At 35.7% G+C, this 17,694-nt stretch overlaps 1 pseudogene; it reads right to left on the bottom strand.

The window, feature by feature from the left end:
• The window catches only part of LOC138157212 (liver carboxylesterase-like), a 32,139-nt pseudogene that overhangs the window by 1,933 nt on the left and 12,512 nt on the right, over nt 1–17,694 (bottom strand).

Here is a 17,694-nt window from a genome sequence, read left to right as displayed (position 1 = left end):
CATCTTTTCATCTCTCCATTGAGTTGATGTCTTACTTAAAGTTGCTATGACTCACATCTTTCACAACTTTCTGAAAGCATTATAAATGCCCATTCATAATGTTATGAAATTCTGCCATAAATTGTTGAAGCCTATAACTTATTTATAACATTGCTTATTATGTTAATTTAATCTGAAATACCTCATCTCAAAACTTGTTTTTTTTGTGGAATATATTATTGTCATTTGGAGGAAGAAAACTGTTTTAAGGACTCTTAGTTTTTGCTGGGTTCCTGTGCAAGACATTTATCAGAACATAGAGATGAAGAAGACAGGTTTCCTACTGTATGACATGGTAGAAAGGGAGCTGGACTTGGGATCACTTTCTTTGAGATCCTGGACAAGTCACTTAATGCCTTCATGCTAAAGGGTCTTCTCTAAAATTGTAAGTTGCTGAGAAGTTGCCAACATGAATTGGTAGAAGTTTTTCTCATCAGGAATTTTTAATGAAATCCAAGTTCAAGTCCTACCCTAATCTTCCCCTTCTAGAATCTGTAATCCGAGAGGGACTTAGTACAGCAACATATAAGTAGAACTTACAGTTTATTTGGATAAATGAGTAAAACAGATATAAACAATATCCTATTGCACTGCTTCCAAGATGGGCAAGAATATTTCTAAACTAAGTGGAGGGGTTGGTTAGAGAGGATATGATGAATTCACTTTATGTATTATTTCACTGGTTTTCCCTTGCAGGTGAGAAGGCCATACCTCTTTTTTTCTGTACAGGTAATAAAATTAGTTTTTAAATATTATGTCTCAAAATATTTTGCCCTCTGACATCTATGATGCTAGAATATTTAGCTGTCAAAATTTTCTTTAAAAATACAAAACAAATCACAAATGTTTCAGTTTTCTAACCTAAAGGAGCATTATTCAGCTAAAATACTGTGAGTACTTGGTGTCTACCCTGAGATGGAAAGAATAATGGTGCTGTGGAAATTGCACTGGAAGAGGCACCAAGAGAACTGTATTCAAGTCCCAGCTCTGTCATAGGCTAGATGTGTGACCTTTGGGAAATTGCTTCTCTCCTCTTGGCTTCAGATTCTCCATCTATCAGATGAGGACCTTTCTGCTCTGTGGACTTAGAGATTCCTTAAGTTCTGTGATATTAAGTTCTGAACTTTTGTTTTGACTTGGTCATCTATGTTTTAAATTCCTCCCAGATCTTATACTTTATGTCTCTAAAATCCTTACAAGTACATAGAAGGCCCATAATAGTGCTGTTGCTGTCTCTTGGTCCAATCCATTCTCTGACAGACGATATCCCTGTGCCTGAGAAAAAGAAAAGAACCGAGATTCTTACGAAATATTAATGGTTAATGAGAGAAATTAAAACTTTCTATGTGATACAAATGAGGAAAAATTATTTTATATTATCTTCAAATTTGAAGTAAAGTTCTCTGATGAATAGGGTTAATTCAATGGATTAACATGGTTCACCAAATGTCCCAGGAAACCACACAAGTAAAAAGATGAGAAAAATAGCACTTTTTTTCAACTCTTAAAGGCAGTATTGACACCATTTCTTCTAGGAAGACAGAACTCAGATTCCCATGGTGCCAAGAGGGTTGGCCAATGGACAGCTTTTAGTTTCCTAATATAGCAATAAACTTGAATCAGCTAACTGATTCTAGAACCACATTCTATTAGGTTTTTTGGATGTCACTTTTTGAATGTAGATCCCACTGGTAGAGGTAACCTTGAACCATTTACACATGAATAGCTACCATTTATATCCCAGGAAATTCAAGTTCACAGAAGAGTATTAAGTGATATAGAAATATGAAAGCTAGTGACAAGGATTCAGATCTATGTCTGCAAATCTTAAATCTGCTGCTCTTCCCACAGTATCATATTGTTTACACGTGGAGGTAGATAGGAAGGGTCACGTCTAAGATTTCATACAAAAAATTTCCATTTTAATAGGAGGGAATCTCTAGGGAGAATAAGGACATTATAAGCTTTATGGGTCATAGAGTAGAATACAAAATGGAAGAAGACCTGGATGCTAATCCTTGTCCTGACATAAACAAAATGCATCAACCTGAGGCACTCTCTTCCCTTTTATGGTCCTTAGTTTCCTCCTCTGGAAAATGAGAGATTTGAACTCTATGCCTTCCAACTCCAATATTCTATGATTCTTTGCGTAGGAGAGTGCTAAACACCAGTTTTCACCTCTACAACAACTTAACAACTGCCTTAAACAATCCCTAAACAATGGAGTCCTGTGATCAGGTGGAAAAGCATAGGGTTGTTAACTCAGAATCAGCAGAAAATGAGGCCCAACACACTCAATGAAACCTTTACTCAGTTAAGCCAGTGGGACATTTCTGGTCTTAGAGAGAAAAGGAGAAGAACACAAGATTCCAGAAGAAACACAGTGCTCGTACAGTTGGAAGAAGCCAGCCAAATTCATCACTGGTGAGACCCATCATAAAGGAAATGTCAGCAGATTGCTTTTCTTCCAGGAGTTCTTTAGGGCTTTAGGGGAAAAATACTCCATCCACAACAATAGGTATGAACATATATTTCTGGAAGAAAAGTAAAGCAAGTAATATAGCTGGGGTATTTTTACTGCAAACCAGAATGAATTCATTTTTATGTCATTTCTATATAGCTTATGCAGGGACACCATCTCCTTATTTTTTGGTAACGTCAGCAGGGAAAAGGACCTGAAACTTTGCTCTGGCTATTTGAATTGCAAGGACAGTTGTGGCATTATCTTTATCTCACCATTGAACTTCTATTTTTGAACCAATTATTTTTGGCATTCTTACAACTGATTTCAGTTCAAAAGGTTAGAACATCAGAAAAAAAAACAACTGAATTCTTTATGGTCAAAAATGTAGAAAAGCATCACTGTATAAAAATAAATGCTTTGTAAAGAATTAGCCTGGGGAGAAATTATTGGAAGGAATATGTTATTTCCTCATCTTTTGGAGGCGAACTTTAAGTGCCACTTTCTCAAGAAGTCTTCCCTAGGTTATTCAAACATGATATAGATTCTTTCTTTCTTAAAAATTACTTTCCTCTTATTTAATAATGAAAGAAAAACAGAACAAGGAACCAGAAAACCAAAGTTTGATCCATGGCTCTAATATTTCTAACCAAATGATTGGATAAATCTTTTACCATCTATAAATCTCAAATTCTTTATCTGTAAGATGGGATGGTCCTTTTAATATGTACCTCACAGAATTATGAAGCAATCAAAATAGAACTGTGAGTTTGTGTTATAACATATCGACATAGAAATATATGAATTATACACATACGTATATAAATCTGCATAGAAATACATACTCATGTAATATATGTAGACATAAATATATATAAATATACACATATTATAGATACACATATAGAAAAATGCATTGCTTTATTAATGTTTAATATACATATGTTTTATGTATAGATGTTTATGTTTATACACACATATATACTTGTATACATATATATGTATACACACACCCATACCCACACACACATATGCACACATATCTTAGATTCAATTAACTAGTGTAATGGAAATGGGAATTTGTAGATCTTTCCTGTCCCTGAATAGACTACGGGGGAGATTGAAGAACTTCCCTGCTGTGAAGATAAACTCTGCCCTCTAGAGCCCACAGGAAGGTTCCCTGCTGTGAATCCTGATAGGCTGAATGTAGTCACATGGAGCCTGTGATGGAAGGAGTTTGCTGAGGAGAAGCCAAGCCCACAGAGAAGCTGGTAGAGAGCAAGTCTGACAGTTGCAGACAGTTGGGGACAGAGGAGGAGTTCAGGCAAAAGATATAGTTTTGTGAGTACATATTGAAATATTCAAATAAATCCTTCAACTTTATGCTCTATCTGGAGAGTTTGACCTATTTTGTGATAGAATGCCTCGCAATGGTTACAATCATGGTCTTTATCATGATCATGGGTGCTGCAAATATTGCATTGGTGCTACAACTAGTTAGCCTTCATTGTATTTTGCTTGTTTGACTTTTTTTATCCTGTCACAGAATTTCAAAATCTTAAGAGTGAGAATCTTGAGAGCTCAGAGGCTGGCTTTTCCAACCTAAACCTGCACTGGAATTCTTCTATAATGTACCTTCTCAGGCAACTTACTATGTTTTTAAATAGCTCTAATTATTACAAAGTTTTCTTTTATACCAAATCTCTGCAACTTCTAACCAGTGTTCCTGGAGGTGATCTTTAAAGTCAAACTGAAAAAAATCAAATTGCTTTGCTATGTGACAATTCTTCAACTACCTCAACACAGTTACTATATCTTTCCTCTCTCTTCCCTTCTCTAGGCTAAACACACATCATTCCTTAATCTCATCCTCTTATGGCATAAACTAGAGGGCCTACACCCTCAATGGTTTGGTATCAGAAAGGCAAGACATCTGCATTGTAGTGTTTCAGGGACCCAAGCTTGATTGTGTGCAATTTAAGCTTTTTTTACTGATTTTGATTTTTGATATATTAACATTATATGAATATCAAATTTGCATATGACCCAAAGACAGAAGGGCAAACAAACACACTGAAAGATAGTGAGGATTCAAAAATGTCTTGAAAGAGCACTCAACTGAATTTGGCAAATTCAAATAATGGTAATAAATGTTAAGTATTACACTTGAGTTCAAAACTAAACTTCATTAAGTAAACTATGGGGAAGATATGGTTAGATATCAATTTGTCTGAAGAAGATCTGGAGATTTTTTACAGTGAGACAGCAATGAGATACAGAAGTCAAAAAGCTAATGTTATCTTAGGTTACATTAAGAGAAACATGTGTTGGAGGCAGGCCCAGAAGGCTCAGCTGGCAGACGCAGAGGCAGGCCTGAAAGACTTGGCCAGCAGACACAGAGGCAGGCCCGGAAGGTGCAACCAGCAGATGCAGGCCCAGAAAACGTGGCCAGCAAACAGCAGGCCTGGAAGGGGCCAGATCAACTCGGAGGGCAAGTCATCCCACAAGCCACAAGGGCCTCTACCAGGCCTATCACCAAAGGGCTGGGACTGGAAAGAGTAAGGTAAGAAGCAAATACAGGGGCCCCTGTCCTGGACAGCAAATACTCCTGGAGCTACCACTTCAAAGCCCAGAAATTAAAAAAAAAAGCCCCTATCAGGACCTCCAAAGACCAGGATAACAGAGTGAACCTCACCTGCTCCAACCTACCCCCCACCCTGAAAACATGGTAACTATTGCCCCAGGGCAAAACACTCTATAGTAAAGGCTTGGGATCCCTAGAGGAAGGGCATGGCTAGGGCCCTTCTCCCCAAAATGGGGAGAAAGCAGACTACAAAGACAAAGACTCTGGAGTCCTACTATTCTCAGAGGGAGGAACCAAACTCAGAGGGAGACAATGTGGACTCCACACCCACAGCTGAAACATCAACAGGGAATGGGTCCCAAGCACAGAAAGCTCTCCTAGATGAGATCAAAAGGAACTTTGAAAACCAAAGGAGAGAGACAGAAGACAAAATGAATAATTCTCTCAAAACCAAAATAGCAGAATTAGAAAAACATTATAATGAAGAAAACATCTCTCTAAAAAGAAAAGTGTATGATATGGAAAAGAAGCTCCAAAAATTAACCAAAGAAAATGATTTGCTAAAAACTAGAATCAACCATGTGGAAACAAATAACTCTATGAGGAACCAAGAATTAGTCAAACAAAACAACAAGAATGAAAAATTAGAAAAAGAGGTAAAATACCTCAAAGAAAAAATAACTGACCTGGAAAACTGATCCAGGAGAGATAATCTGAGAATCAGAGGCCTACCAGAAAATCATGATGAAAAAATGACCCTGGACAACATTCTCTAAGAGCTCGTTAAGGAAAAATGCCTGAGATACTAGAAAGTGAGGATAAAATAGAAATCAAGAGAATACACCAGAGACCTCTCAAAGAGATCCCAAACTGAAAAGTCCTTGAAATGTTGTGGCCAAAATCCAGAAAGACCAGATAAAAGAGAAAATGCTTCAAGTGGCCAGAAAGAAACAATTCAAATATCGAGGGTCCACAGTGAGGATTGTACAGGATTTGACAGCCTCTACACTGAAAGATAGGAGGCAATAGAATACAATTTTCCAGAAGACAAAAGAGCTTGGGTTATAACCAAGGATCTCATAACCAGCAAAACTGAGCATATTCCTCCAGGCAAAGAGATGGTCATTCAACGATATAACAGAGTTCCAGACCTTCCTGATAAAAAAGCCAGAACTCAATGGAAAATTCAACCTCCAATTATGAGATGGAACAGTGACATAGAAAGGTAAACAAGGAAAACGCACACACGCCCTTTTTTTATTTGATTTGATAAGAGCAAACTGGTTATAGACAAGTAGAGGGTATGAGTATAAAATATACAAAGTGACGATTTAAAAAAATCTTATTAAGGGCTACAAGGGACTGCAATAGAAGAAAGGGAATGAATGAAGTAGAAAAAGGTAAATTATGCCACACAAAGAGGCATAAAAACAGTATAGCAGAGGAAAAGAAGGGAGGAAGATGGGATTCATATAAGATTTTCCCTCATTGTTTCTGGTGCAAGGAGGGAATAACAACCAGTTAAGCATAGGACTCTTTGTAGAAGAAAGACAGAAAGTATCATTTTAGAGGGAAAGAGGGAAGGGAGTGGAGATTTGCATGAGATTTGTTCCTGTCACTCTTGGTGTGAAGAAGAAATAACATACTTCATTAAATATAAAAATATCCTACAGGCAGTAGGAGGGTGAAAGGGCTATGAAATGGGGAGGGGGTAGTAGGGAGGGAAGAAGTAAGGGGAAAGGGGAGGGAAAAGGAGGGGTGCTGATAAGGGAATACTGAAGGAGGTGGTGGTCAAAAGGAAAACTATTAAGGGGGAAAGGAATAAAGGGGGAAAAATATGAACATTAACAGGGGTGGGAATAAGATGGAGGAAAAGAAACAGATAACAATCAGAACTGTAAATGTGAACGGAATCAACTTTCCCATAAAATGGAGATGGATAGCAGAATGGATAGGAAATCATAATCCTACAATATGCTGTTTACAAGAAACACATCTGAAACAGAGGGATACACAGAGGGTAAAGGTAAAAGACTGGAGTAAAATATATCATGCCTCAGCTAAAGTAAAAAAAAAGCAGGGGTAGCAATCCTTATCTCAGATAAAGCAAAAGCAAAATTGACCTCATTAAAAGAGATAAGGAAGGAAACTATATCCTATTAAAAGGCACCATTGAGAATGAAGCAATATCATTACTTAACATATATGCACCAAGTGGTGTAGCATCCAAATTCCTAGAGGAGAAGGTAAAGGAATTAGAGGAAGAAAAAGATAGCAAACTATACTAGTGGAAGACCTTAATCTCCCCCTCTCTGAACTTGATAAATCTAACATCAAAATAAACAAGAAAGAAGTTAAGGAGGTGAACAGGATTTTAGAGAGGATAGGTATGATAGATCTCTGGAGAAAACTGAATGGGGATAAAAAGGAATATACTTTCTTCTCAGTGGTTCATGGCACGTGCTCAAAAATTGACTATGTTCTAGGGCATAAAAACCTCACAATTCTAGGCAGTAAGGAAGAAATATTAAATGCATCTTTTTCAGATCATGATGTAATAAAAATTATATGCAATAAAGGGCCATGGAAAGACAGACTAAAAACTAATTGGAAATTAAACAATTTAATCCTAAAAATGAGTGGGTCAAACAAGAAATTATAAAAACAATCAGTAATTTCATTCAGGAGAATGATAATAGTGAGAAAACAGACCAAAATTTGTGGGATGCATTGAAGTCAGTTCTTAGGGGAAGTTTTATATCCCTGAGTGCATACATGATTATATTAGAGAAAAAGGAGGTAAATGATTTGGGCATGCAACTGAAAAACCTAGAAAAAGGACAAATTCAAAATCCCCAATTAAATACTAAATTAGAAATACTGAAAACCAAAGGAGGGATTAATAAAATTGAAATTAAGAAAACTATTGAAACAATAAATAAAACTAAGAGCTGATTTCATGAATAAAACCAACAAAATTGATAGACCCTTAGTCAAAAAAAGAAAGAAAATAAAATTATGAGTATCAAAAATGAAACGGCCAAATCTACATCCAATGAAGAGGAAATCAAAACAATAATTAGGAATTATTTTCCCCAATTGAATGCATAAAATTTGACAATCTTAGGGAAATGTATGAATATTTACAAAAATACAAGTTGCCTAGATTAACTGAAGAGGAAGTAAATTACTTGAATAATGCCATCTCAGAAAAAGAAATTGAACAAGCCATCATTCAACTCCTAGGGAAAAATCTCCAGGGCCAGATGGATTTGCAAGTGAATTCTATCAAACATTTAAAGAACAACTATTTCCAATACTCTACAAACTATTTGGAAAAATTAGTGAAGAAGGAGTCCTACCAAATTCTTTTTATGGCACATATATGGTACTGATACCTAAATCAGGAAGAGATAAAGCAGAGAAAGAAAATTATAGACCAATCTTCCTCCTGAATATAGATGCAAAAATTCTTAATAAAATACTAGCAAAAAGACCACAGCAACTTATCTCAAGAATAATACACTTTGATCAGCTAGGATTTATTCCAGGAATGCAAGGATGGTTTAATATTAGGAAAACCATCAGTATAATTGATCATATCAACAATAAAACTAGCAGAAACCAAATGATCATCTCAATAGATGCAGAAAAGGCTTTTGACAAAATACATCATCCATTCCTATTAAAAACACTATTAAGTATAGGAATAAGTGGAGCTTTCCTTAAAATAATATGTAGCATCTATTTAAAGCCATCAGCAAATATTATGTGTAATGGGTATAAGCTAGAAACATTTCCCCTAAGATCAGGGGTGAAACAATAGTGTCCCCTATCACCCCTCTTATTCAATCTGGTACTAGAAATGTTAGCAGTAGCAATTAGTGAAGAAAAAGAAATCAAAGGAATCAAATTAGGCAAAGAAGAGATCAAGCTATCACTGTTTGCAGATGAAATGATCTTATACTTAGAGAATCCTAGAGAATCAAGTAAAAAAATTACTTGACACAATAAATACATTTGGCAAAGTTACAGGATATAAAATAAACCCACACAAATCCTTGGCATTCCTATATATTTCCAATTAAATTCAACAGCAAGAGATAGAAAGAGAAATCCCATTTAAAGTTACTGTAGGCATTATGTAATATTTGGGAATCTACCTGCCAAAACAAACCCAGGACCTATATGACCACAACTACAAAACACTTTTCGCACAAATTAAGTCAGATATAACTAATTGGAAAAATATTAATTGCTCATGGCTGGGTCGAGCTAATATAATATAAAGGACAATTTTACCTAAATTAAATTATATATTTAGTGCCATACCAATTAATTTACCAAAAAAACAACTTTATAGAGCTAGAAAAAATAGTAACAAAATTCATTTGGAAGAACAAATGGGCCAGAATGTCAAGGGAATTAATGAAAAGAAATGCTAGGGAAGGTGGACTAGCTATACCAGATTTCAATCTGTATTATAAAGCAGCAGTCATCAAAACTGCTTGGTACTGGCTGAGGAATAGAGGAGTGGATCAAGGGAATAGATTAAGTGCACGAGATTCAGAAGTCAATGACTATAGTAATCTATTGTTTGATAAACCCCCAGACCCTGGTTTTTGGGAAAAGAACTCACTCTTTGACAAAAACTGCTGGGAAAACTAGAATATAGTATGGCAGAAACTGGGCATAGACCTTTATCTAACACCATATACCAAAATCAAGTCTAAATGGGTGCATGATCTAAGTATAAAGGTTGATACTGTAAGCAGTCTCTTAAAAAAAGAATAGTTTACCTGTCAGCTTGTGGAGAGGGAAAGACTTTATGACTAAACAAGAATTAGAGAACATTATAAAATGTAAACTGGATAAATTTGATTACATGAAATTGAAAAGCTTCTGTACAAACAAAGCCAATATAACGAAGATTAAGAAGGAGGTGGGAAATTGGGAAAGAATCTTTACAACCTATGTCTCTGACAAAGGATTCATTTCTAAAATATACAGAGAATTAAGTCAAATCTATAAGAATACAAGTCATTCCCAAATTGATAAATGGTCAAAGGATATGACCAGGCATGAACTATGCTCTGAACCCTCAACATTCCATTACAACTTGTCCATCCTGAATTCCATGCAATTTTCTATAGGTCTTTGGGAAGTAGAGAACTATACTTTGACCCCACTTACAAACAGGTCTAAGGTCACATGGTTAGGAATACTCAATCTAAGCTAAAATCCAAATTTTGAGGAAAAATTTTCTCCAAAACAATGTTCTTTAATTCCATCAAGACCATCAATTATAAGGAGAGTGATGGCTTTTGCTCACCATGGTCCTAGCACAACTGATAAGTGGAGCCTAGGGGCATTTAGCAACCTTCCAGGTAGCCTGTTCCCAGGGGTGGACTTGATTATAATTTAGCACATAAACCAAACAAGGTTGTAACCTGAGTATGAAAGTGTAGCATTAGTTATAATGTTATATTACAAGTTGCCAATAAATTGCTTACATTCTTTCATTTAATGTGTGTTTGTTATTTATTTTGTGTGTAGGAATACCATGCTCACTATATATTGCATACTGAGTATCTTTCTACTACCCTCTTACCAAAACCTATACCTTTTGTGGCTTTTCTCCAAAGCACCTGGGGTTAGGGATACAATTCAAAAAGTATGAGAAAATGGAGCCTAAAACTTCTAAGAAGAGGTCAAGCTCCCCAAAAACTAAACTTGATCAATCCTCATACCACAACCCAGAGCAGATGGGGATCTTCAATAGAAAAGGAGATACTGCCCCAGATTCTCCTCCTTCCCTACTGTAATTTAACTGTTAGAATATTTTTTTTCCTTTTTATTTTCCCTTATCTAAAAAATTTTCTCAGTTTTCCATTTCACTTTATAGGTACAAACACCAGCATTCCACTACCATTATTTTAACTAGACACTAATTATTTTTTCTTAAAGTGGCCCATTCTCCCAAAGATTCCCTAGAAACAAAAGCCAGAAGTACTTTTAGTTACCAGAATTAGGCAACCAATTATTCTTGAAGGAGGTGGCTCCTAGCATCAGTTCTTTCTTTAGTAAAGGTTTTTCCCAAGGAAAATCACAAGCAAGCAGGTTAAATAAGTTACTTCTCAAGAAAACTTTGCTTTCTTCAAAGAAAGAAAGAAATCTTTGATAAGGCTATTCATTAAATATATTTTTTTGGCCCTCAATAATTTCCAAAGCCTGAACTAATCAATCATACTGCTTTGCTTCACCCTAAAAATGCCCTTTCCTCTGTTTGTAACTTGAAAGAACAGATAAGGTTGACAATATTCTTCCTGTTTGTGACAGGATGCATGGAAATTCAGAATAGTGGAATTCCTTATCTTGGGAGCATACTCCACATAAGGTAAAAACACAGACACCCTGAGATTGTCAATTCAAACTGCCCCTACTTTGTCATTTGTCTTATCAATCTGTTTTTTACAACTAATAAATTTCCTTTATCATGGTATGGATATAAAACATATGGAGACCATAAATCTGAGGGAAACAGATGTCCTGGGATTGTCCTAAACATCTAAAAACTTAACACAGTGAGAATTTACCTTTTAACTCGTCATACATACAAACTTGCTAGCTTTGTCTAGCTTTAAGGGAATACATGATATAACTATATCACCTAGCCTGTTTGCCTCCTTTAACTAAACTTTCAGGTTAACAATAATCAACAAAAACTATTCTTTGTTGAGTTTTCTGCCAACATAGCTTCAAAAGCTCCTTCTTAAAGTCTTTTTTATTGTGGCTATTAGAGTTAATGAGTGGTGTTGGTGGTGAACTTTGTGCTGAATTGTGAAGTGAAAGGAACACAGGACAAGGGAAATGACCCACATCTTCTTAGAAGTGATTTTGTTTTTCCAAGAATCTGAGCTTTCCTAAATGGTTCTTGATGTTTCTATTATTTTCAGTTCTGCACAGGTGAACCTAACTCACTGACTGGGCATAAGATAAAGAAAGTAAGAAACAAAAATGGAATTTATCTCATTCCAAAGATCATGCTGGAGGGAACAGATGATTTATGTGGTTCCATAGCAACATCCCACCCCCCAAACATCCTCAGTTTACAAATGGTCCTGAGAACATTAACCAAGGCAAAAGTTCCATAAGGTAAACTTTAACCCTGGATGCCTAGATACCTCATGACTTAATCACCCTGTCTTTAGAGCACAGTCCCATAACTTGGTGTGAGGAGGGGAGTAGGGTATTTCCTGAAATTGTATGGCCACAGAAAGCTTGCAGACCCAAACACACTGATTGACTGGGTGACTTTGAATGACTCTCAAATTTTTACTTTTCTCACACATGAAAATGGCTTGACTACCCGATTATAAGGGAGTCTGAATTCTTTAAATAAAGAATCTTTGTAGTTTAGTTAGGATACCTGAGTGTAAATTATGGGATGAGAATACTATAAAAAACTACAAAGAAAACAGCAACATGTGTGTCTTCCCTCAAGGAAGTTAACATTTAGAACATTGAAGATACCTACAGAAAATAAATTTTAAAAAATTTTTAAACACACAAAAAAATAATAATCACAATTCTTTTTTGTTGTTTTTATTTTAGTTTTCAATATTAATTTCATAAGATTTTGAGTTCCAAAAGTTTTTCTTTCTCCCCCCCCAACAAGATGGCAAGAACTATGATATAGGATATGCAAGTATAATGTAAAAATCCACATTAGTAAAGTTGTGAAAGAAATATTAGAATAAAGGGAAAATCATGGGAAAGAAAAAAAACAAAAAGAAAATATGCTTTGATCTGCATTCAGACTACAAAGTTCTTCCTTTGGATGTGAAGAGCATTTTCCATCATGAGTCTTTTGGAATTATCTTATATCATTCTATTGCTGAGAAGAGTTGAGTATATCACAGTTGGTCATTGTATAATGTTGCTGTTACTATGTACAATGTTCTCCTGGTTCTGCTCATTTCACTCCTCATAAATTCATGTAAATCTTTCCAGGTTTTTCTGAAACAAACCAGCTCATCATTTGTTATAGAACAATAGTATAATAACCAATTTTTTCCAGCAATTCCAGTCTCCTTACATCAACAATGTGATATGTCATACAAGCATGATTATCCCCATTTCATTGTGTATACTCCCCTGACTTGTACTCACATTACTTGAGGGTCAGCTACATTTAGGGTTCTCATTTAAGTTTAGTTGAATTTCATGTAAAGATTGCTATTTAGTGATGTCTGAATCTTCATGACCCCATCAACCATATCACACCAATACTGTCTAGCGGCTTTTCTTGAAAAAGTTCTTGTGTGGCTTGCCATTTCCTTTGGCCTATTGATGCAAAAAAAGAAGTTAAGTGACTTGCCCAGGGTCACACAGCAAGTAAGTATCTATGGCCACATTTGAACTCAGGTCTTTCTGACTCTAGGCTCAGTGCTCTATCCACTGAGCCAACTAACTACCTCCTTTATGGAAAGAAATCTATGTGTGGAAGGAGAGATCTTTGTGTGGAGTGATTACATGGCTAGAGAAAATATCAGAGATTAGATTCCTACATGCTACTTTAGTTAGAGAAAGTCACCACAACTCAAGATCATAAAGGTGTCAGAGAAATATAAGATATAAAATTTAATTGTTAACAAAGGGAAACAGAGTCACATTCTTTCAAGCACTATTCTATTTGCACAGAGTTCAACCATGCATGTTTATGTGCTCCTAGAAATATTGTTTTAAGTAACACTAGAAAAATAACAAGGATTAAATTATTTAGTTTCCAATTAGTTTTCAGTCTATCTTTCCATGACCCTTTATTGCAGATGATTTTTTTGCATTATGGTCTGAGAATGATGTATTTAATATTTTTGCCTTTCTTCACTGAATTGTGAGGTTTTTATTCTTTAGTATGTGGTCAATTTTTGTTTATGTGCCATATACCGCTCAGAGGAAAGTATATTCCTTTTTATCCCCATTCAGTTTTCTCCAGAAATCTAGAATGTCTAGGCTCTCTAAAATCCTGTTTGCCTCCATAACTTCTTTCTTGTTTATTTTGAGTTTAGATTTATCACATTCAGAGCGGGGGAGATTGAGGTCCTCCACTAGTATAGTTTTGCTATCTATTTCTTCCTCTAATTCCCTTGACTTCTCCTCTAGGAATTTGAATGCTATACCACTTGGTGCATATATGTTAAGTAATGATATTGCTTCATTCTTAATGCTTCCTTTTAGCAGGATACAGTTTCCTTCCTTATCTCCTTTATTTAGATCTATTTTTGCTTTATCTGAGATCGAGATTGAATCAAATCTGTAAGAATGCAGTCATTCCCCAATTGATAAATGGTCAAAGCATGTGAACAGGCCATTTTGAGAGGTAGAAATTAAAGGTATCCATAAATGCATATGGAAAAAATACTCTAAATCACTATCGATAAGAGAAATGCGAATCAAAACAACTCTGAAGTACCACATCTCACCAGTCAGATTGGCTAAGATGACAAAACAGGAAAACGACAAATGCTGGAGAGGATGTGTGCAAATTAGAACACCAATGCATTGCTGGTGGACTTGTGAACTGATCCAGCCTTTCTGGGGAGCAATCTGGAATTATGCCCAAAGGGCTATAAATACTTTCATATCCTTTGACCCAGCAATACCACTTCTAGGGTTATATCCCAAAGTGATCACAGAAGTGGGAGGAAGACCCATATGTACAAAAATGTTTATAGCAGCTCTTTTTGTGGTAGCAAAGAATTGGTAATTAAGGGGGTGCCCATCAATTGGGGAATGGCTGAACAAGTTGTGGTATATGCATGTTATGGAATACTATTGTGCTATAAGAAACAAGGAGCAGACGGTCTTCATATTTATGTGGAGAGTCCTATATGAACTGATGCTGAGTTAGAAGAGTAGAACCAAGAGAAATTTGTACACAATTACAGTCACAACATATGTGTGATGACCAACTTTGATAGACTGGACTCTTCTCAGCAATGCAATGATATAAGTCAATCCCAAAAGACTCATGATGGAGAGAAATATGTGCATCCAGAGAAAGAACTAGAAAGAACTGAATTTATATCTAGATGGAAGCAAAATACCTGATCTATTTCCTTCTCTTGTTTGGTTTTATGTCCTCCTTACCATTTTTCATTCCATCTGATACAATCCGTCTTTGTAATCTTACTAATGTATAATGTGAGAGCAAAAATATAAAATAAAATAAAATTGCATATCATAAAGAGAGAGAGAGAGACAGAGACAGAGAGAGACAGCGAGAGACAGAGAGAGACAGAGACACACACACAGAGATAGAGAGAGAGAGAGAGAGACAGAGAGACAGAGAGAGAGAGAGAGACAGAGAGAGACAGAGAGAGAGACAGAGAGAGACAGAGAGACAGAGACAGAGAGAGAGAGAGAGACAGAGACAGAGACAGAGACAGAGACAGAGACAGAGAGACAGAGAGAGACAGAGAGAGAGACAGAGAGAGACAGAGGGAACATGTGTTCCAGGAATAAGAAAATCATAGTCCCACTGTACTTTGTCCTCATCAGACATCATGCCAAGTATTTCATTCCTTTATGAATACCTTAATTTAAAAAAGAACATTGATAATAAGTTGGAGGGCACACAGAAAAGTGGAGTCAAAATGGTAAACATATTGAGATCCATGACTTATAAAGATTTGTTGAAGATACTGCAGAACATAAAACTTGGGGAGAGGGGTAAACTAATGACAACCATGTTCAAGAACGTGAAGGACTGTCAGGTAGAAGATTTGAACTTGTTCCAGAAGGTGAAATCAGGAGCAAGGAGTTGAAGTTGAAGTTGCAAAGAAATCATTTAGGTTTCATGTCAGAAAAAAAAACTTAATTAAAGCTGTCCAAATTTGGAATATGTGCAGCCAAGTCAGGCAGTGGATATAGCTCAAGACAAGGTCACAGACTTGAACTGGTCTGAAACAACTGAACAGCAACAATAGCAACAACAAAAATGGGATTGGATTTCCTTGAATGGCAGTGATTTCCCTCTTACTAGAAGTCCACAAGAAGAACTTAGATGATCACTTATCAGGTACATTGTAGTGGGAAGTTCTTTCAGCTATGAGTTGACTTAGAAGAATGCTAATAAAGTCCCTCCAATGCTTAAATTCTATGATTCCATGAGTCTATGAATAAAATTGTCCAGGGTATAACACTTTCTCATTTATATATCACCTAGATATCTATTACTTCATTGGGTTTTGACAATCTCATGAGGTAGTCAGTGAAAGGGATATTATACAACATTATCATACAGATAAGAAAACAGATTAGAACCAGAAGAGACCTTTGGAATAACTTAGATCAATTCCCTCATTCAACAAACATTCTATTTTATGGACATTTTAATAACTATGTGGTAGTGATAGGTGGATTCCAAAGTTGGAACCCAAACAGTCCTGTCCTGAAGAAGTTTTCATGTTGATCTTTAGGGTAAGAAATTCTACATCACATTCTTTTACAGATGAGGAAATTGAGGCTCTAAGGGGAAAGTGGAAAAGCCCAGATATATAGAATAATCCCAGTTTTCCTGATTTCTAATCCGAAAGGACACTTTCCTTTATAGCATATTCTCACAAAGGCAAGCTGGATTGCAAAGGTAGACTATCAACGGAATATGGTAACTGAAGCAAGAATAAAGTAAATATTTACATTATGTACAAACCAGGACTTGAGTACTGTCATGGGGCAAAGAGGTAGAAAGATTCAGAAGGTCATACATAGAGATAGTGGGGTTGAATGGAATTTATCATAATGTCTCTTCTGCTTATTTCAAGAGAACTTCTTGAAATAAGTGTAATTTCAAGAAAATATTAAAGAAAAGATGGAGTCTTATACTAATTTACCTAAGAGGACAGATAACTTTATAGCAGAGATGATGAGAGAGGTAGGACAAGGGAATACTTATTACTGCTGAAATGAGTCAACAAGACTTAGAATCTAAAATGGCCAGTCAATCCCAGCTATTTTCCACTTAATAATTAGCCCAAAGCAAAATCCATTTCTTGCAATTACAATTGTTTTCATAGGTCATACAATGAGTGGTAAAGATTGGTAAGAATAGCGTTAATTGCCTGGAGCCTTGGTCTCATCTCTGAGAGTATGTAAGGCATTGTTGATTCACCTAAAAAGTGTCTTGTATAGAATGCTATTTTTTTTTACTTCAAATTGTCTGACATGAATAAAATAAATAATTCTGGCATCCTCATCTACAGAACTATTTTGACAGATATTTTAGAATGGTAGGGGATAACATATAAAACATTACTAGGGGAACTTAATGTGGTCTCTGAATCTAGAGTTTGTTTTTTTACATTTTGATAACTGTTTTTTGATAATAGATTTCCCTTGTAATATTGTATATTTTTATTCTATAATTTTAAAACATTACAACCCCTTCTAACAGCCAAAGGAGGTCATCACACACCCACACACATATACATACATACATATATATACATACACACACACATCACATCACATCAAGGATCCTTGGTTTTGGGGTGGCTAGGTGTATCAGCAATGCCATATTCACAATGCCTATAGAGATTACAAATAT

The sequence above is a fragment of the Petaurus breviceps genome, unplaced genomic scaffold (genome assembly GCF_028583685.1).
Source record: "Petaurus breviceps papuanus isolate PSGF00001 unplaced genomic scaffold, PetGlider_PUasm1.0 171, whole genome shotgun sequence".
Classification (NCBI taxonomy): Eukaryota; Metazoa; Chordata; class Mammalia; order Diprotodontia; family Petauridae; genus Petaurus; species Petaurus breviceps.
The sequence above is the reverse complement of the archived record's forward strand: the minus strand, read 5'-3'. Positions and strand labels throughout refer to the sequence as shown.